The sequence below is a fragment of the Stegostoma tigrinum genome, chromosome 4, assembly GCF_030684315.1.
Source record: "Stegostoma tigrinum isolate sSteTig4 chromosome 4, sSteTig4.hap1, whole genome shotgun sequence".
Lineage (NCBI taxonomy): Eukaryota > Metazoa > Chordata > Chondrichthyes > Orectolobiformes > Stegostomatidae > Stegostoma > Stegostoma tigrinum.
Window position 1 is genome coordinate 58,970,246 of NC_081357.1, and position 21,189 is coordinate 58,991,434.

The window sequence follows — 21,189 nt, forward strand, 5'->3', positions numbered from 1 at the left end:
CAAAGGGGAGAAAATGGAGTCCAGATAGGTGGAGATGAGTTCGGTGGGGCAGGAGCAGGCTGAGACGATGGGTCGACCAGGGCAGGCAGGTTTGTGGATTTTGGGAAGGAGATAGAAACGGGCCGTGCGGGTTTGGGGAACAATGAGGTTGGAGGCTGTGTGTGGGAGGTCCCCTGAGGTGATGAGGTCGTGAATGGTGTTGGAGATGATGGTTTGGTGCTCGGGTGTGGGGTCATGATCGAGGAGGCGGTAGGAGGTGGTGTCGGAGAGTTGGCGTCTGGCCTCGGCGATGTAGAGGTCAGTGCGCCATACTACCACTGCGCCACCCTTGTCTGCGGGTTTGATGGTGAGGTTGGGGTTGGAGCGGAGGGAGCGGAGGGCTGCCCGTTCTGCGGGGGAGAGGTTGGAGTGGGTGAGAGGGGTGGAGAGGTTGAGGCGGTTAATGTCTCGACGGCAGTTGGAGATGAAGAGGTCGAGGGAGGGTAGGAGGCCTGGGGGTGGTGTCCAGGAGGAGGACTTGTGTTGGAAGCGGGTGAAGGGGTCAGTGGAAGGAGGGTTGGGTTCCCGGTTGAAGAAGTAGGCATGGAGGCGAAGACGGCGGAAAAACTGCTCTATGTCCGACCGTGACTAGTATTCGTTGATGTGTGGTTGTAGGGGGACAAAGGTGAGCCCCTTGCTAAGGACTGACCATTCGTCCTCAGTCAGTGGGAGGTCTGGGGGGATGGTGAAGATGCGGCAGGGCTCAGTGTGACAGTGGTTGTCTTTGCAGAACTTAAGAAATATGGGCAACAGTACGCCCTTCAAGGCTGTTATCTATCCTATCCTTATACTCCCTTATTTCACAGTGTGCAAAGATCTTTTAATCTTAATTCTCAACATATTCAATAATTGAGCACCCACAGCCAACTGGGTAGAGAGTTTTGAGGAATCATCTGAATGAAGAGATTTATCCGTATCTCATTCTAAAGCCAACCCTGTGTATGGGACACTGCCCTCTCAATCTCAATTATCCTGACAGAGCAACATCAACATATACTCTGTCATGTCTTTTCAGAATTTTATAAGTTTCAATGGGACAACTTTCATTTTTCTACACACTGGAGGGTATAGTACCAATTTTACAATCACTCCTCAACAGTCATCCCTCTGAATGCAGGCAACTTTATTGTTGCTTGTGAGAATACTTAACATAGGACTTTACTTCAGTTCCTTTTAATGTTAATTTCCAAAAGTAGAAATTACTGCACAAAAAGTTTAAAATAATGTTCTCATCTCCGTTGTCAAATCATATTCCATTTTTCCTCATTCAATGCAAGCAAAACGATCATTTCATGTAAAATATTATTACGCACTTTGACAAATTTTGAATTTGCTGGAGTTTTAAACACATCTAATTAGCTCACAAAACATTATTTCAGCAGCATAACAGATAAATTTATTTCACTGATTTTTTTTGAAGATATACGTTTTATTAGACTGAGCTGAAATATTTGTTTTAATTATTTGTGAAACTATCTCGTCTAGTTATGTAACGTAATAAGTTTTGACAACCCATCACTGCCCCAAAATTCCCTTATGGTCTATTTCCCTCAAATGTACAAGTATTTCTGCATTGATTGCAGTCGTGACAACGACACATGAAATACTTGGCTCTGCAAACATGTAATAAAATCTATTCCACAGTCCTCGATTTAATTCTTTACATTTAAGTATTCTTCTTTGTTCTATTGTATTGCAAACTTTCCTTTTTACTACGCTATGTCTTTCAAATATTTTTTAAAAATGAGTGATGTACATCCACGTAATCAGTGAACACTGATACTATTCACCATTAAACAGATCTAGTATTCTAACACTGATGTTCTTTTCAGAATAATTCTCCCAATTATAACCTTTAGTTACTGCCTCCTCAATACTATCAACCAACTTGCAATGATAACGTGCAGTTGTTTCCTGCAAACTTTTGTAAACTTGAAGCCATCCTGTTGACACATGCCAGGACCTTTTTTTATTTATCCTTGGCTTGCTGTTCTTCACAAATTTCACCTTTGTCACCCTCCTCAAAAACAAAGGACCTCTGTATCCTGTAGTGTATGTGATTCTTTCCCTCTGTGATTACCCTGACTAACAATTATTCTACTCCCAATCAGGTACTTAGTTAGCTTTATTTTGATGAAGTTGATTAACTAAGTTTCAATATGCCATTGCTAACATCTTCCTGAAAGCATCTTCTTATTGTCGTGTGATATGATGCCTCTGTTGGTTCTGGTGAGTGATGTTTCTGAATTTGGTCATGCAAAGGATCAGACTTCTGTTCAAATTCTTCTGAGAGTGCTGAATTAACAACCTTGACAAACTGTTGGTGGATGGTGTGAAGGAAGTGAGGGTCAAGTACAGTGAATAAAATCAAAGATGCAGGTAGAAATGCCATAATTTGAACTGAGAAGTCAAAGTATGTGGAAAAGTGAAGCAAAAAAAGTATGCCTCTTGGAAGAGGGAAGGTAAGCCTGAAAGAAGACTCAAAGTTTCCTTGTTTGTCAACAGGATCCTGATAAAACCTTAAATTGAACATTTAGCTAGACCTCTGTTACCAGATTTTGCTGTTTGTTTAGGGTTTGTATGAGTTTTCTTTTCCTGAGAATTAGAATGACATCATTCGTCATTTATATAAGGACCTCGCTCTTTGGGGAATTATAGCCTTCGTATATTGGTATAAAGTGAGTTAATAGTTTGTCTGTTAAAAATAAATCAGAAATATGGCACAAGTTCCTTTCCATCCTCACATCCTAACTCTCATCTACAGTCTTGCTGCAGGACCAAGGGATTTAAGCTATTTCTACATTTTATTCTTCAGCCAGTCTACCACTGAAACAATAATACGTTGTAATTAATCACACAACTGAATTCTTCATTGAAAACCTTATAGTTATACATAATACAATTAAGTACAAGGCCAATTTGTAATTTTGCTGTTCAAACCTGTAATTATTCAGTCTGAGACTGATTATCAATTGGAACCAAGTTGTCACTAAAGGAAGAATTTCTCTGCATGCTTTGGAAAACTAAACTGTAAATCCATTTCTAAAGAAGAATTTTATGATCTTTCTACTGCAGTGAACAAAGGAAATGTTCCTTCTCCCCGTCTCTCCTTATTATAAAGTAATCTAGTACAAAGGTGGCAAGGGAAGCATGTGGTACAACACAGAACACCACTGAGCTTGCAAGTGGAAGACAGCAAGAGGTCATTAGGAAATTTCAAGCTTGGACCTTAAAGGGCTTTGACAGGAAGGGATGTTTAATTGATTAATGTTCCACAGATTTGAGGTCTTGTGGGAAAAATATATTTTGATACATATGAAGATTCTGGTCATTTAGATTACAAATTGCTTTGATTGTTGCCATTGTACGATTTATCAAAAATGATCGCTGTACTGATAGATCACAGTGAATTTGTACAGTCAGAGATTTTGGAATATGACTCAAGGTCATGTTTTAACTCTACAAAGATCTTTTCACTTTGGAAATGCATGCTGCAATTTCACACATTTGCAGCCATAATCTGTTTCTATTCACATTTGCCACTGGATGTTTCATTTGTAATGCACTGTTAATGAGAGGATGAAGGTAACAGTTCCACAAAACCCTGAATATTTTAAGAATTTAGAATTAAGAATGGTCATTAAAAATAGCCACCATGAGTCAAAAGAGTATGTAGAGAGCAAAATGTATAATCAAGCTATTTCCATGTAAAAAAAAACGTACACTTGCTGACCTGTAAAGGAGTAGCCTTATTCATTATGAGTTCCATTTCATCTGATACCAAGTCACATTCTGATGTGGTATTTTTGAAGCAATCAAGAAACTGTTGTCATCGCCTCATCAATAATTGTTTAACATGGCACAACAACATTTCATGCCACTGATCGAGGCAATACAAAAACTTGAGGAAACAAAAGTTCAAAATTACATCACTCAATGTGATACGTTTAGACGTGGTGCCTGGATTAGGATTGTAAATTTTGTAAGTAAATTCAGAGGAAATTGGCACTGAAAAATCTTCAAATTTGGATCAGTTTTGTTTATTCTTGGTAAGTACATAATTAGAATAGATAAAGAATAGCACTGAATTCTAATGTACTGAAATTCTCTCTCATCATACTTCTTACTCAGAGTTCCAGCCCCAAACGTAAGTATTCCTTAGTTTGGGTTTCAGTTCTTTACACAAAGCGCAGCTTAATTTCTATGCCAAATTTGACCCAAAGATGGCAGCACATTTTAGAGATCTATGTGTTTTTGATCTTACTTTGAACTGATCATTGATGAAACAGGGTGCTATTCGATGATGAACAAATTGATTTCTCTTCTCCAGAGTTAATTGAAATCCTGATTCAAACATGAAACCTTTGTCACGCTAATGATATTTGAGAATTTTTATTTTCATTTAATTGATCTTCTGGTTAGAAATAAGGAAATGTTCAACATAGATGTTTAACCTGCTTCATTGAAAGCATTTCACTTTGTCTGCTAAGGCTGGCTTCTGAATTTTCATGGTCACTATTTCAAGGAATATTGATCTACTTCAGTGTAGCTTCAATGGCAGCTGATAAGTCACCCATATCACTGGCAAAATAAAGTTTTCTAGGTATCAGCTACAAAAGCTTTATCAAGGATTAGGGAAGCAAATGCTAACATTCTGTGTATGCTCTAAGGATCAACATGTTCTTCTAGCATTATTTAGAAGCCAAATATTTGAAATAGCATCCAAACCTGATATTAAATAACTTTGTACAACTTAACTCTCAATTCAAAGGAAAGAGAAGATAACATTTAGTAACATAAAACATGTCTGAGCAATTGAAAATGGATCAAAAATGTGGCTTTTCTGGAATTTGGAGGTTTTGTTCCTGCTAAATCACACGTGTGCCTGCCTATGCAAATTGGAAAAGGCAAGAATAGATCTTGCCCTGTGTTAAATAGCACACAACAAAACTTAAAGTTTCAAAGTGTTGAAAACCGTTCTCATGTAGTGCAACAAAATTTTGCAGGTAACAATGTGTATGGGCTAATTTGTAGAATTCAGTCTTAAAGGTCACACTAAAGCATTATGCTATTGATATAGCTGGCAGCGTGCTTCAGGTGCAGACACTGTTGCTATCTACTTTTAAGATGGCAGGGCTTTGTGACCAAATGAGGACAAAGTGATGTATGGTACCCTAGTAATTGGCCTAAAGCAGATTGGTATTTGCTTTATGTCCCAAGTGTAATAAAGTATCCAGTGAAGAAGTTTGAATAATCCCTTTGCTGTGCTTCGATTACCAGACACATCAATTTAGATTTCTCTCTCTTTTTCAGAGCTATTACCATGAGTGGAATGCAAAACAGACCTTAATACTGCACACTGAATCTGAGCTTTAAAGGTTTTATGGTTTGCTACATAACGACTTCACTATGTGCCTCCATGGATTTGTGTTTCTTAGACAAGATAGAAGCTTTTATTGCACTAACTAGCTATTTAGTATAAAGCTTGTAGATGATCAGCCTTTGGTGATAGTTTATGTTGTCAGTCCATTAACTTTATTTTACAGCATATACTGCACACTTACTTCAGGGTTGTGGTCTTGCTTTTTGCCTTTGCACCATATAGTCTGTTTTCTACCTGCCATCTTTTTTATGGCTGACCTTGAAGAAAATTCCATGTGGTAATTTATGGCAAATACTGTCTAAGGAGACCCATTTCTAAGATTCACTGTCATTTAGTGCTAAACGATCATTCTGATTCGAAAGACAATCTACACTAGTGACAGTGCAATCCCATAAAAAAAATTGCCTGCCTGCCCAGGTGTCTTTTCCAATTATCTGAAGTAGAAATTAATACTTTTAAAAGCTGCTAGATTTTGAAAGGTTATTGCAATTATTACCACCCATTTCCTTTCTGCATTATGATGTATTGTTTTATTGCATCATTATTCTCAGCAGCTTTTTGGGGATTAAATTTTAGTGCTAAAACATCAGATGGAATGACATGCATATCATTTTGTGACCTGACTTTCATTTCCTTTAAGCTAAAATGCTTTCTTTTTAATGATGAGAGTTATTTTACATTTATAGCCCTAATGTTGTTGTCATATGTTATTTATACCCATTTCACACTAACAATTGCACGCATCATGTAACAAAAAGGATAATTCTCACAAGAATGATTAGCTGTGCCCTTCCTAATACAAAGTAAGGATATAGCTTTATGTTGAAGGAAGTAATTGTGGTTAGATTCAGTACGCTTATTGTTTAAAGTGACCGTTTTAATAACTAAACTATATATTTCAGCAATGGCCCAGAATATTAAAGCATTTCTCAATCATGTTACTGGCTTCACCAAATCTTGTATGTTCACAATGTAATCCTATTTTCATTAACTGCTCTTTCAGCGGAAATTTTTAATAACTAATATCCATTACTTTATGAACACAGTGCATTTGAAATTTTATCCATCCATTCAGCAAGAGTCATTCAGCTTGTCTGTTTTTGACTCCATTCTATTTAAATGTAGCCAAAGTCATACATTTAATGTAGGTGATGCACTTTGAACAGTCACAGAAATTTTATGAGAATATTAAGAGAAGCTGGCAAGAAATGTGAAGTAGGCCTCTCCTGCATGGTCTCAAAAGAGCCCTAAAACAGCATATTTAATGAATCAAACTCAGTAAGGAATAAGGGCACAGCATTCACATATTTTTACAGCAAATTTATTGTGACAAAATAATTACTCCCTGATTAATTGGTGTTCAAGCTGTTGAACTAACCCAGAGACTACTTCTTTCACACCTCTTTATGGTTGTTTCCATTCACTAATGGAAGGTTATGCTCTAACCACTCTGTATACTCTATGGAGATATACGACAAGACTAACTCATCCAGACCTACCATTATCTAGGATACTAAGAGACTATAAAATCTGCCAGTTTGCTGATCAGCATAGTGAGAAAATCTCCAGTTCTGCTTTAAGAAACTATTTTGAGTTATAAATTGAGGGACACTGGAAGAAGACACACTTTTATAATGGGAGATTATCTGTATTTTGGATGAGAATAATTGAGGCCGAATTTATGCTTAGAATTTTTACATCCTTCAGTCCTAATTTAATTTAAGTGCTTAAAGTTGTAGCATGAAAATAGATAGCTTGACCCATCACATTTTCTACATTACAAGTCAACAAATTGTATCATTGAACATAGAACAGTACAGTACAAGAACAGGTGCTTCGGCGCCTGTTGTTTTTCTTATTCATTCATAGGATAAGGTTGGTGAGACCAGCATTCATTACCCATCCCTAATTGCCCAGAGGGCAATTAAGAGTCAACCACATTGTTGTGGGTCTGAAGTCACAGGTAGGCTAGGCCACGCAAGGATGGCAGTTTTCTTCCCTAAAGGACAACAATGTTTCAGATGGGCTTTTCCTGACAATCAACAATGGATTCAAAGTCATCGTTAGATGCTTAATTCCAGAATGTTATTGAATTCAATTTCCACCCTCTGCCATGGTGGGATTTGAACCTGGGTCCTCCGATCATTACTGGGGTATCTGGATTAATACTCCAGTGATAATATCACGAGGCCATTGCCTCCCTGTGCCAAGCATGACACTAAATTAATCTAATCCCTTTGCCTGTCCTTGGTCTAAACCCTCTGTTCCTTGTATATTCATGTGCTTACTTAAAAGCCCCTTAAACACCCCAATCGAATCTACCTCCACCACTACCCCTGGCAAGGCATTCCAGACTCACACCACTCTCAAGGTAAAATGCTCGCCCATAACATCGCCCTTTGAATTGCCACCACCCACTTCTCTGACACCACCACTACCCACCTCTCCAACCCCAAACATACACCATCCCCCAACCCTTTCCTCATGCCTTTCAGTTACCTTCAAAATTAAACCTTTTCAAACATTTAGCTCATTCCCTTTTGAAATAATTAAATGATAATTTGTGATGAAGAGTGCAACATCTCCATTGTTCTCTGTGTAAAGAAATTTATTTAAATCTCCCCTTTGACTCTTGTTACGTACCTTACATTTAGACCCTCTTTTTGACAGTCTGTAAAATGCAAGCAACAAGTGAGCATTATATACCAAATTTGCAACATAAATATTTACTACAATTTACTTGCAATCAAATGTCAGAAAGCACCAAAACCGCCAGTTTTGGTGAGAGAAATCTTTACCTTCGCAAGTCTCCCTTCATCATTGTTAGCTCTCTCCCCAACAACCCAGAAACATAGAACAAATTGACAAATGCTTTCAAAGAAAGGTGACACCTTAAGAATAACACTGACATGTATGGTCAAACCTTCCAGTTAGTTCAAAGAACCCCTGAGATGTAACTTCCATGATTGTAAACTGCACGGTGTGACTTCACACACTATTTTTTTATTTTTCTCGCCTGGGCTGAGTCGACTGTGCACTTTGTTAGGCATGCTTCAGTACACAAGGCCAGAGGATGATGTGGAGAGTCAGTTCAAAGTCTTGCCTCAGTTCTCCAAAGAAATATCCAGGCTTCAAGCAGTGTTTAAAAGCCACTTAATGTCACGTCTCACATCCTTCAGCATCCCATGCCTATCCCCCACAGATGCTGCCAGATCTCCTGAGTTTTGCCAGCAATTTCTGCTTTTGTTCCAGTATAACCTTCCTGTTCCCAATTCCTATATGACATGGAAGAAAGGAAAGGAAAGGAATACACACATTATCTTAACCACCTTACTGACCTGTCCACAAGGTGTAGAGCTGGATGAACACAGCAGGCCAAGCAACATCATAGCAGCATGAAAGCTGCTGTTTCGGGCCTAGACCCTCCTTCAAAAAGCTCTACACTTTGTTGTCTCAGATTCTCCAGCATCTGCAGTTCATACTATCTCTACTGTGTACAGTTCTGGTCGCCACATTACCAAAAGGATGTGGATGCTTTGGAGAGGGTGCAGAGGAGGTTCACCAGGATGTTGCCTGCTATGGAGGGTGCTAGCTATGAAGAGAGGTTGAATAGATTAGGATTATTTTCGTTAGAAAGACGGAGATTGAGGGGGGACCTGATTGAAGTCTACAAAATCATGAGGGGTATAGACAGGGTGGATAGCAAGAAGCTTTTTCCCAGAGTTGGGGACTCAATTACTAGGGGTCATGAGTTCAAAGTGAGAGGAGGAAAGTTTAGGGGAGATATGTGTGGAAAATTCTTTACACAGAGGGTGGTGGGTGCCTGGAACGTGTTGCCAGCGGAGGTTATAGACGCAGACACGTTAGCGTCTTTTAAGATATATTTGGACAGGTACATGGATGGGCAGGGAACAAATGGACACAGACCGTTAGAAAATAGATGACAGGTTAGACAGAGGATCTTGATTGAGGCAGGCTTTGAGGGCCGAAGGCCCTGTTCCTGTGCTATAGGTTTCTTTGTTTCTTTGTTTACTGTCCTGCCTAGTTGTGTAACAGACCTGTCAACATTCATTAAAATGTCCCTTACTTTCTCAACACCTTTCAGTATCCTCCCAGTAATTATTCCTTTGCCATGTTTGACCTTCCTCTTCACCCAACTTCATCATCTCTCACTTCTTTGGGATGAATTCTATCAGATACTTGCCTGCTCACCTGACCAATCCACCAAAGCTCACATCTCTATGATTTCACATGAGGCTCACAACAACATTTAAGACTGTGGGCCCTGAGGGAACGCAGGCTGTAATCTCGAAGTACCCTGCAATCTGGTTCAGCTGCCTTTCCAATAATCACAAAGTGGAGACGTTGGCGTTATACTGGGGTGGACACAGTCAGAAGTCACGTGACACCAGGTTATAATTCAACAGGTTTATGCGAAATCAGTAACATGATAGGTATAAGATTCGCATATCATGTTATTCCGGCCATTTGGTTTGTCTTTAGCAGCACCCATTTTCTATTTTGATTTTGTGTAACTATTAATTGGATCATAAGTAATCCCCCATCTCTTGTTATTCAGCTGTTGACACATTACTTGCACCATTTGACATTTTTGATCATCTACAAAGATTTATTATTCAGCCTGCCAACACTCCAATCACACCAATTGCATTTATCTTTTGATGGTCCTAATTGCCTGAAATTAACTTACATTATCTCTCTGCATAAAAATTCTGTGCCTGAGTGCTTCTCGCGACTCACCTGACAAAGGAGCAACACTCTGAAAGCTTGTGATTTCAAATAAACCTGTTGGACTATAACCTGGTGACATGTGGCTTCTGACTTTTTCTAGTAATCAAATGACCTTTAGACCAGAAAGTCAGTGTCCAAAAGTTCTGCTGTCCTAACAGCCTCCACCTGAAGAAGAATAGTTAGAATAAGCCCAGTATAAACCTCTCAGAGGTGTAATAACATAAAAATTTGGAACATAAATAGGCTATTTGGACTCTTGAGTCTGCTTTGCCATTTAATAAGATTATGGCTGATCTGATTGCGACCTTAACTTCAATTTTCAAATTCAAACTTCAATACATCCAGCCCAGCTTCAAATATTTTCAATGACCCTGCCTCAATTGCTGTCTGGTGGAGAGAATTCTAAAGATTAGTGACTCTCAGAAAAGAACTTCCTTCTCATTCCTGTCTTAAATGGACACTCATTTTGAAATTTTCCTCCACTGTTCTTGATTTGCCCATGAGAGGAAACATGCTGACTGATCCTGATTAAGCTTCTGAATTTCTATGGGGATTGATGCACCGTTGTAACTTCAGGCAAAGTTTTGTAAAACCTCTAGACAAATGTCATAAACAGTCATTTGTAGCAACTGAGATTCTGCAAAGCCACTATTAGGGTAAAGGATTGGGAGAACATGCTAAATTCAGGATCATAGATTCTTGAAGCTGATTTTCCGCTTTTGCAGGAACCTGATGTAAATTGATTGGGGCTTTGTACTCACACAATGCACCTGTTGCTGTCCCGATAAATTTTCTGCGGTTGGCCTGCTTAAATGTTTAAATACAAGTAAGGTGTCAGTTGGAATCCGAATCTGAGCTATCCGGGGAATGAAATGGCTACTGCAGGTATCAGTTGCCTAAAGCAGTTGGCCAGGACTTGGCAAACACAATTAATTGGATTCACACACAATGAAAATAGCTGACATGGAAAATAACTAATCCAGTTGAGTTTCTTCAAAACTAAAAGATTTTTGAACAACGAATTAACTCACCATATGCAGTCAAGTTTTGATTCTATCAGGATCTCATAATTGTAGAGACAGTAGTATAAGTCATAGCTACATGAATCTAAATTGTGCTCATTATTTATTGTCGTTAAACAAGACTTGTTGAAAAATGCAAAAAATTACAAATGAGCTTTGAACACTGTATTAGGTGTCTTATCAATGTATTAAAATGGTTTATAAATTAGCGAGAATGTGTTCTCTAAAGATATTTTGGAATTATAGAATTGCCTATTTTCATTGTAATGGAAGAAATGAACTGAAATAATATATTGCTTTGGAGTACTGTTCTAGATTGCATAAGCTGAAGAATGCAAAAAAAGGAGTACAAATTCTAATGCATAAATAAGAGGAATGGAATTCTCATTAATGCAAACAATAGGTTCTGATTGATTCAATAGGATTATGATGATTAGAACAAACTATTAAGGTAAAGCAGATATATTTTCTTTCAGAATACCAAATACAAACAACAGCTTTAAACTAATAATGTTCTGTTGCATTTACCTTTAAATATAAGAAACAGCATTTATTTACAATATTATTGAATTAAGTAAAGTCTTACCTTTTTAACATCATAACTTATGCTTACAATTACAATATTAATTATTGTAAACTGGTGCACAAGACCAAAATGAACAATACTGCCCTTTATTATATACCAAAAAAACACGCACTACGTTTTTCGTTCTTAAGTCAATCGGTGCTCAATCGTGTAACAACTGAACGATGAATGTAAGCTTAGCCTAAATTTCCTTCAGGACCAAAATGCCTAAATGTTATAAATAACCATTGCTAATTAACCAGCAGCAAATCACTGGGCAAAATTTTATGGTCCCGTTTTGTAAAATCCCGCAATGAACTTTTCTGCAACTTCTCATCTGTCCACAGCCTGTCCTCAAGCTCGTGTGGGACGGGTGAGGTCTAGTGCAGCCTATTGACCCTTGCCATGATTGCAACCTTTAAGAGAATAATTAATGACCACTTGAGGGATGTATCCCACCACAACAACAGTTTTGAGACTGGCTGGAGGTGTTCAGGGATGTTCGGGAGATCCGGCAGATTATCCTTTTGTAGTCTGGGAATGGGAAGAGGAGGCACTTCCATCATTGGCCATCATTTTATGTCCTCTCCTGCAAACCTTGGCCTCCCTTCCACTCCCACCATGAGGCCCCCTGCTTAACATTGATTCTGGGGCTCTAGCTCTTTGACTCATGGCACTGCTTGTATTGGCCACCACTGCCATCAATGGTACTGCTGATAGTACAGAGCTGTCAGTGTACAAGGTGCTAGCCATGAGATCTCTGAAGCAGAACCTCTGTCCACTGAGAGAAGGAAAGGCTGCCTCCAGCAATTTAACATCAGAGTCTTAAAATGAGTTTGGGGCATCCCCAGTTAGTGGGTTTGAATTGACTGGTAACATTTCTGTTGCTACAGCAGGAAAATATTGTGCTCACTGTGTTTACTGGGGATCTGATTTTTTTTTTAAAAAGGCAGCAAGTCTGGTAGCCAAGCTAATAGATAAAATTAGTTGTTACTACACAAGTTCTGCAATTGACAGAAATGGGCAGCAGCCTATAAACATGACAGAAGCACAGGGCTGTGTTTATTATGCAGCAGAAATGATAGGAACTTACCCATGCCAACCATCAGTGATGGGCCCATACCTTCAGGAGTAACTTTTAAGCAACACTTGGTTATTTCTGTGGTGCCTACAGGCTAAAAGCATAAGTGTGAATTATAGCAACTCAATCATGAAGATGACTTCTAGCCATTGCTTTATTCTGAACAAATGAATCTGGCATCACCCTGGACTGTTCGAATCATCCGACTTCTGAAACCAGGATGACCACCATGACCTCCAAGTCCAACCTTGTTTGTCCTAATCTGTACTGGGCTTAGAGAAGGCGAAGTCTGCTTAGCATGAGCCTCAGAGCCGAAGTTGGGCGGTCCCATGTTTCAATTGTGCTTCCATGTAGGTTCTCGCCCAGGCTGTCCTGGAAGAGCAGGAGATGCTCTTTTCCACTGATGGGATCAGAAAATCCAACAAATCCCGAACAAAGATTGCTGCAGAGGATAATACCTGCAGGGTCCACAGGCGTACCTGTATCCTATGTAGAAAGAGGGTCAATGAACTACTCCACACCGCTAGAATGAGGACAATGCTGACCATTAATTCAAAGTAGTTAATATAAGGTCATCAAACACTGTGTCTCAGAGAGAAGAGAGAGTGAGTGAATAAAATGTATAGTCACACAGCAGGTACTTCATGATAATTGGATACATATAGCTGTGGAATTGCGGTATTTATGTTTGAAGATCTTAGTGCAAATAGAATTTGAATGGGATTTTGGATGGGTTACCTGAGAATCCTCTTATCTATCAGGTGACTGCATGCAAGTCAAGATTTTGTTGTCCATTGAGCCAAGAATCGTTTTCAAAAACCATGCCATCTGACGACGCACAATGCTAAAGTAGCTAAAATGTTTGGACACACTTAGAAATGTTAGAAGCAGCAACAAGTATGGTCAGTTTGGTATCAGTAGAACTGGTTGAAAGATTTACAAGCTTTTTCTTTGCTTTCTGCAAATCATTTCTAGAATTTTTGTTAGTTTTGCCAAAGAGTTATTGGAGAAATCTTTGACATGGCAAAGTATACTGTCTATAATTGCTCTTCTCTCAGATTGCTCTTTCTTTATTATTAAAATAATTAAGAGGCAAAATTATTCTAATCAAAGTGGGTAAAGGCGCTAATAATAAATTAATGAGCTGGACCTCAAGAAGATATGATTATGAAGTAAAGCAGATTAATTTTGAATGGCTGTAATTGTTTGATGAGATCATATTGACACCATTGTGTGAAATGCTGTTACTCTCAATCACAAAAAAAATCGACAGTTTGGACCGATTTTGATCAAATACAATAATTATGATTTTTGAATGCAGGGTTTTAATTTATGAAGAGAAATCACAGGGTAGAGTGGCTTTCAATCAGGAAAAGAGTTCAGAAGAAATATAATTACAACAATGAAAATTATGTGTGAAATGCATATAAAGCAATTAGTTAATTTGAAGCATGAGCACAAAACCACAAGAAATGAACATAAAATGAGTATGGTTCACAAGGATTCAAATAAATCATGCAGAATAATGATATGAATAATTGGTCTCAGTAAAATTGCCTAAAAATAACCCATTCTTTTAAAGAAAGAAATGCAGCCCAATGACTGACAAAAAGAGAGTGAAGCCTTTAAAATAACAGACAAAGTTGAATAAATGTTCTATGGACCATAATGACTCCTGTATTGTTGGAGACTTAGATGAGTTATATGAAGCATGCAAATTGAGAGTTTTAAACAATAATTTTTGCAAAGCGACTGGGAGGGAACATTCCTCTCTGCTGATTGTTGTGCCGTGTTCATCTGTTCCCTGGAGCAGAGAAAGTGTGCCATATTCTTTGCAGCCTTCAAAATGTCATCGCTGATGATGAAGATCTTGCCAAGATCTTCCCTGAGCCTCCACTTCTCATTTTTAGATAATTACCAAACCTTAAGCAGACTATCGTTAACAGCAAACTGCCCAGCCTTCAGGAAAACATTAATCAAAACACCATGCCACCTCTGCAAGACATTTCGGATTTTCAACATTGACACTACCATCACACATGGGAACACCACCCACCAAGTGCATGGTGGGTAATCATCTGACTCAGCCAATGTTGTCTATCTCATATGCTGCAGGCAATGATGCCTCAAGGCATGGTATATTGGTGAAACCAGGCAGACACTATGACAACGGATGAATAGACACGGCACAACAATTGCCAGACAGGAATATTCCCTTCCAGTCGGCACACACTTCAGCGGTCAAGGACATTCAGCCTCCAGTCTTTGAATAAGCATCCTCCATGGCAGCTTTCAAGATACACAACAGTGCAGAGTCACTGAGCAGAAACTGATAGGCAAGTTCCATATCCATGAAGAAAACCTTAACCGTGATCTCGGGCTCGTGCTGTGTTACATGGAACTACACTATACTATTCCCTATCTGTAAAATCTTCCTTACTGTCCTGTTTTGACACCATCAATGGATAATTTGTTATGATCTCCCTACCTTAATTAGTTTGTACAGTTTTGGGTTGCTTCCTACTTCGGTTAGACCCTCACCATGTGACTCTTACACTTAACATATTATTCCAGTCATTTGGTTTGTGTCCTGCACCACCTTATTTTTAATTTTTTATAATTATCACTCTGTTTTAATTAATCAGGTTGTAGGTCACCTTTTCACTTATTATTCAGCTGTTGACACTTTACTCACACCGTCTGATGGTCCTGATCATCTGCAAAGATATATGATTTAGTCTGTCAACACTCCACTCACACCATTTGCATGATCTTTTGATCTCTCTGCCTATAAATTCTGTGCCTGTGTACTTCTCTTCACTTCACCTGTTGAAGGAGCAGTGCTCCAAAAGCTTGGGATTTCATATAAACCTGCTGGATTATAACACAATATCGCATGACTTCTGACCTTGTCCACCCCAGTCTAACATCGGCACCTTCCTATCACACATACCCCATGCCATTTACAGGCTGGGTAAATTCCTCTCCATCTATTGATAAAGGAAGAGGAAAGAAAATATGATTGGCAAAAACTCAACTTGAGAACAGAATGGCAGTTAACATTGAACCAGAGCCAAAATGTTTTTATCAACATGTAAATAGTAAATGATAGCATCTGGTTCACTAATGCTCTTCATGGGAGAAAATCAGCCATCTTTATCCAGTCTGAGCTCCACATGGCTTCAAATCCTCAGCAATGCGATTGACACTTAACTGCCCTCTGATATAGCCTAATAAGTCACTCAGTTTCATCAAATCAACACAGAAGAAAGGACCTTGGGTATACCTAAACTGCTTAGACTGCAGTAATTTAAGCAAGTGCTCATATCATTTTCCGAAGGACAATTTGAAATGGCCAATTGTGCTTAACCCTCACTAACAATAAAAAGTAACTGGCTATGAGATAACTGAGTAGAAGGAATGGAGAAGGGACAAGAGGGTGATATATGTTTACAGGCACAGGGCAAGACTAAAGAATTTATTGCACACTAGAAGCAAAGATGGTAGCTTGAGACAAGCAGGATGAGCTTGCGACATTGGCTACATTTAGAATGGATAGGTCTGCCATTCCAAGTACTTTGCATTCCAGCTTGCTCCGGGAAGAGAGGATAGAGGTAGCAAAGATATTTATCAGAATCTTTCAGACTTCCTGAATTATAGGAAAGGTGTCAGATAATAGGAGAGTGGCATATGTGGCACTGTTATCTGAGAAAGTGTGTAAGGACATTTCTAATAATTACAATCTGGTTATAGTGTCATAGAGATTGACAGCACAGAAAAAAAAGTTGCTTCAGCCCATTGAGCGCACACCAGTCAAAAGCAACCACTGAACTATTCTCAGCCTATTTTCAACCAATTAGCTTGAAGCCTTGTTTGTCAAGGCATTGCAAGTAAATCTCTAAACATTTCTTAAATGTTATGCGGTTTCTGTCTTAATCAGATTCAGATTCCCACTACCCTCTGAGTTAATAATGTTTTTCCCTCTAAACCTCCTGCCCTTTAACTTTAAATATATGCCCCCAGTCATTAATACCCCTACCAAAGGAAAATTTCCTTCTTGTCTGCCCTGTCTCTGCCCTTTAGAACTTTATACATAATAATTAAGACTCCCATCCATTTCCTCTGCTCGAAAAAAAACAACATTTCTGAAGAAGTGTCTAGGCCCGAAACGTCAGCTTTCCTGCTCCTCTGATGCTGCTTAGCCTGTTGTGTTCATCCAGCTCTACACCTTGTTATCACATTTCCAGTCTACCCAATTTCTCTTCATAACCAAAACTGTCCAAGCCATGCAGAATCCCGGTAAATCTCCTCTGCACACTGTTCAATGCAATCACAACCCTCTTGTGTTCCAAAACTGCACACAATACTCTAGCTGTGAATGAGCCAATATCTTTTACACTTTCAACATAACCTCCCTGCTCTTAAATTCTACGCCTCAGCTTAAAAAAGTCAAGTATCCCATATGCCTTCTCAACCACTTATACTTCCTTATGGATGGCAATGGACTAGTGGTATTATCACTGGACTGTTAATCCAGAGAACCAGATCACGTTCTGGGGACCTGGGTTCAACTCCTGCTGCAGGAAATGGTGGAATTTGAATTCAATAAAAATATTTGGAATTAAGAATCTAGTGATGACCATGAATCCATTGTTGATTGTCAGGAAAAAGCCATCTAGCCCACTGATGTCCTTTAGTGAAGGAAACTGCCACTCTTACCTGGTCTGGCCTACATGTGACTCCTGACCCACAGCAATGTGGTTGATTCATGTTGTACATGGAATGCTGGCAGCCTCCCAGCGGTGACAGGCAGTGGCAGTGACCACAAGGATGTCCTCACAGCTGTTGCGGCAGCGGCAACAGAGCTCCTCCAGCGATCAGTGGTGGTAGGTGGCAACAGAACTTTCCAGATGGCAGCATCAGCAAGGAGTCATCTCGTAGGAAGGTGGTTGGAGTTAGGACTCCAGGTGAGATGGTGGCAGCCTGACCTGGCAGAAGAGCCAGAGACTCCTGTTTGTAATAGGTCCAGAGTGGAGACTCCTGGTATTGGCGAGGTGGTGGCGGCAGCATGGTATGCCTGGAGAAAGGACTCCTGGCATCATCAAAGTGGCAGCTGAACCAAGAGTTCCTGGTTGCGGGGTGAGAGTAGGTTCAGCATGGGACTCAGCATCAGTGGCAGGGTGGGCACAGAGGCCAAGAGACTCCTACATTGAGGTGGGTCTAGCCAAGGGGCAGTGAGGCAGTGGAGAAGAGGTGCAGGCTTTGGTGTTGTTGGTGAGTCAGCTCAGGACTCATTGAGGAGGCTACAGAATGAAGATGGGCTGTTTTTTTCAGTTCTTTCTTTTTATTCTTTTTATTTTAAACTTTTCAAAATGGTGCCAGATTGTGGCAACAGTTGAAGCTTTTCATTATATTTTACTGTATTATTCACTGTAAAAAGCAAGTAACAGTAATTCATTCAATTCAATAAAAGGATTGCTGGACCTGCACATCAAGGTCCCTCTGATCTTCAGTACTTTCCAGACTCCAATCATGTGTTATGAATTCCCTTGTCTTATTTGTCCTGCCCAAGTGTATCATCCCATACCTTGCTGGATTAAATTTGATTCACCACTGATCAGCCGATCTGATCAGACTGTAATCCAAGGCTGTCATCCTCAATATTTGCCACCCTGCCAATTTTTCCATCATCCAGAAACTTACTGATCAACCCTCCTACATTCAAATCTAAAATGTTTCAATAAATCATAAACAATAAGGGCCCCAACATTTTATCTGCAGATGTCTACTGGACACAGGATTCCAGTCACAAAAGAACGCCTCTCAACCATCATTCTCTGCTTCCAGCACTCAGCCAATTCTGGATCCAATTAAACAAATTTCCTTGAATCTCATGGGCTTCTACCTTTGCTATCATTATCTCAAGTGGGGCCTTATCAAAAGCCTTGCTGAAGATGAAGTAGATTGCCATCATCTACACATCTGGTCACCTCTTTAAAAAGTTCAATCAAGTTGGTCAGTCATGACGTCCCCTTAACAAAACCATGCTGACTATTCTTGACTAATCTCAGCCTCTCCAATTACAGAGTAATTCTGTCTCTTCGAATTGCCTCCAATAGTTTCTTCACCACTGAGATTAAACTGACTGAGCTGTAGTTTTCTGGTTTATAGCTTGCTCCTTTCTTGAACAATGATACCATGTCAGTTTTCCTCTCGTCCACTGGAAACTCTACCTGTGACCGGAGAGGAATTGAAATTATTGCCGCATCAGTAATGGGTGAAGTTCCATAAATTGATAATTAAAACAAGAATTAACTTGCACTTAGAGATCTTTGAGTTAATTAAGTAGAGCCAATACAGACTTCATCAAGTCATAGAATCACCGCCATTTGGCCCATCTTTAGAAACCAGTAAATGCCAGCTTTCTAAAGGATTAATTAACATAGAGTCCCTTTCTCACTTTCTCCCTGTAGCCCAGCACATTCTTCCTTTTGAGGTAACAATCCAATTCCCTCTGCTTTGATTGAAGCTGCCTCTGCCCTACTCTCAGGCAGTGCATTCCAAATCTCAGACATTCACTGTGGTGAAGATGTTTTTCTTCATGTCTCCATTGCTCATTTTTCCAATTAAATACATGCCTTTCTTGAACTTGAGCCTTCCATCAACTGAAAAGATTCTCCCCATTGACTAGGTCCAGATCCTTCATGTTTATAAATGCCAAAATTTTAAAAGATCTGCAAAAAACAGATTATACTTTAACTTTTCATGAGGTAACAGAAAATATTGAGGGGAATGCAATGGATATGACCTGTATAGATTTTTAAGAAAGAATTATCAAAAGTATTGCATAAATTGCAGATTCATAAAGTTGAGGCTCTCAGTTTGGTCTCAACTAGAATGTTGCATCTAGTCCCATTCTTTCCACTTTGCAAAAGATGTGAGAGTTGTTGAAAAGTTACTGAGAAGATTTACTGGAATGTTATCTATGATTCGGGATTTTTAACTACAAGTTTCAGTTTTGGAAACAGCAACATTGTAAAGGAGGTTGAGAGGAGATTAGAAAGAGGTGTACAAAGATTAGGACAGGTTCAGATAAGGTTGACAGGGAAAAGCTGTTCCCATGAGTTGATGGCACCGGGATTAGGGACAAAGGCTTAAGATGTTTAGGCAAGGGGCAATGTGAGGAAGGGTATTTTTATACAATGAATGGTGATAAGTTGGAACTCACTACTCACGAGCATTTTAGAAACAGAAACCTTTGATGATTTTGAAAGAAAATGGATGGTCTGAATGGTCTCCTACTGCACCATTATGATTTTGTGCACAGGCAAGTGGCGGGTAGCACGCCAGTTATCTTTCAAGTGCCATGTCATTTTGCCAGCTTCATCAAGGTGGTAGATGACCCAATGACCCAGAGGCACATGACTAGCCACACAAAAGCCTCTTCCAACCTGCACTGGCAGTTAGCTAATGCCAGGAGCCTGCAAAGCTTGGAGAGTCTGCTGAGTACACCTTGGCTATCTCCCATTCAGCTCCTTTGGCACTCTACAGTCCCCCAGACCTGAATGACAATGGCTACATCTGCCACCTGTCCTCAGCAACCCCTTCCTTTGTTGAGTCCTACTTGAATGCTTCTGGTGGCAGCGTCAAAAACAAAGGTTGCATCAGAGCCCAATAACCACATCCCAGGGGTCTAGTGGTACCTCTGAACCCAACTTGGTGGGCAGGACCTCTACTTGGTTGGGTGAGAGGCCACTGTGCTCGGCTCAGGGGGTAGGGCTAGTGGCCTAGTCCAAGAGCAGCACAGGGACCTATAGTTTCTGTCTCTGGTCCTGATTTTGTCACTTACCTGACTTCCAGGATGTATTACCATCAATTCACGCACATGGACTGGATGCTGCTCCAGCAGCAGCAACAGGTCTTAATGATGTTGCTAAGACTGCAGAACTGTTGGCTCTCAGGTTGGGAGCAAGCTATGATTCTTAATGGAATGGAAAGCCTAGCAATAGCCATTCAATTTGCAGACATCAGTAAAATATGTCCCCCAGTCGCGTTGTCCACCGAAGCAAGTTCACCCTCCACACTTTTGGCCTTACTATTGGAACCATTTGATGTTTTTGCAGAATCTTACCCTGTGATTCTAAAGGAGGCAGCATTGTCTACGCTTGCATAATGTTTCATATTGTTGTGGCAACATCAGCCAGGTCAGGAAAAGCACTTTCATTCTTCTGACACATTCATACCTAAGAACCTTGATAGTGCTTGCTGTTTTATTTACTTTGTTGACTTACATATATTCTCTCATGCCATCATGGTAATAAATAAGTGAGAGGAAGGAAACACATGC

General features: G+C 39.7%; 1 protein-coding gene across 3 annotated transcripts in view; it reads left to right on the top strand.

Moving 5' to 3' along the window:
- LOC125452608 (heparan sulfate glucosamine 3-O-sulfotransferase 5) overlaps window positions 1–21,189 on the top strand; it is a 254,892-nt gene that overhangs the window by 78,002 nt on the left and 155,701 nt on the right. The window lies entirely within an intron of this gene.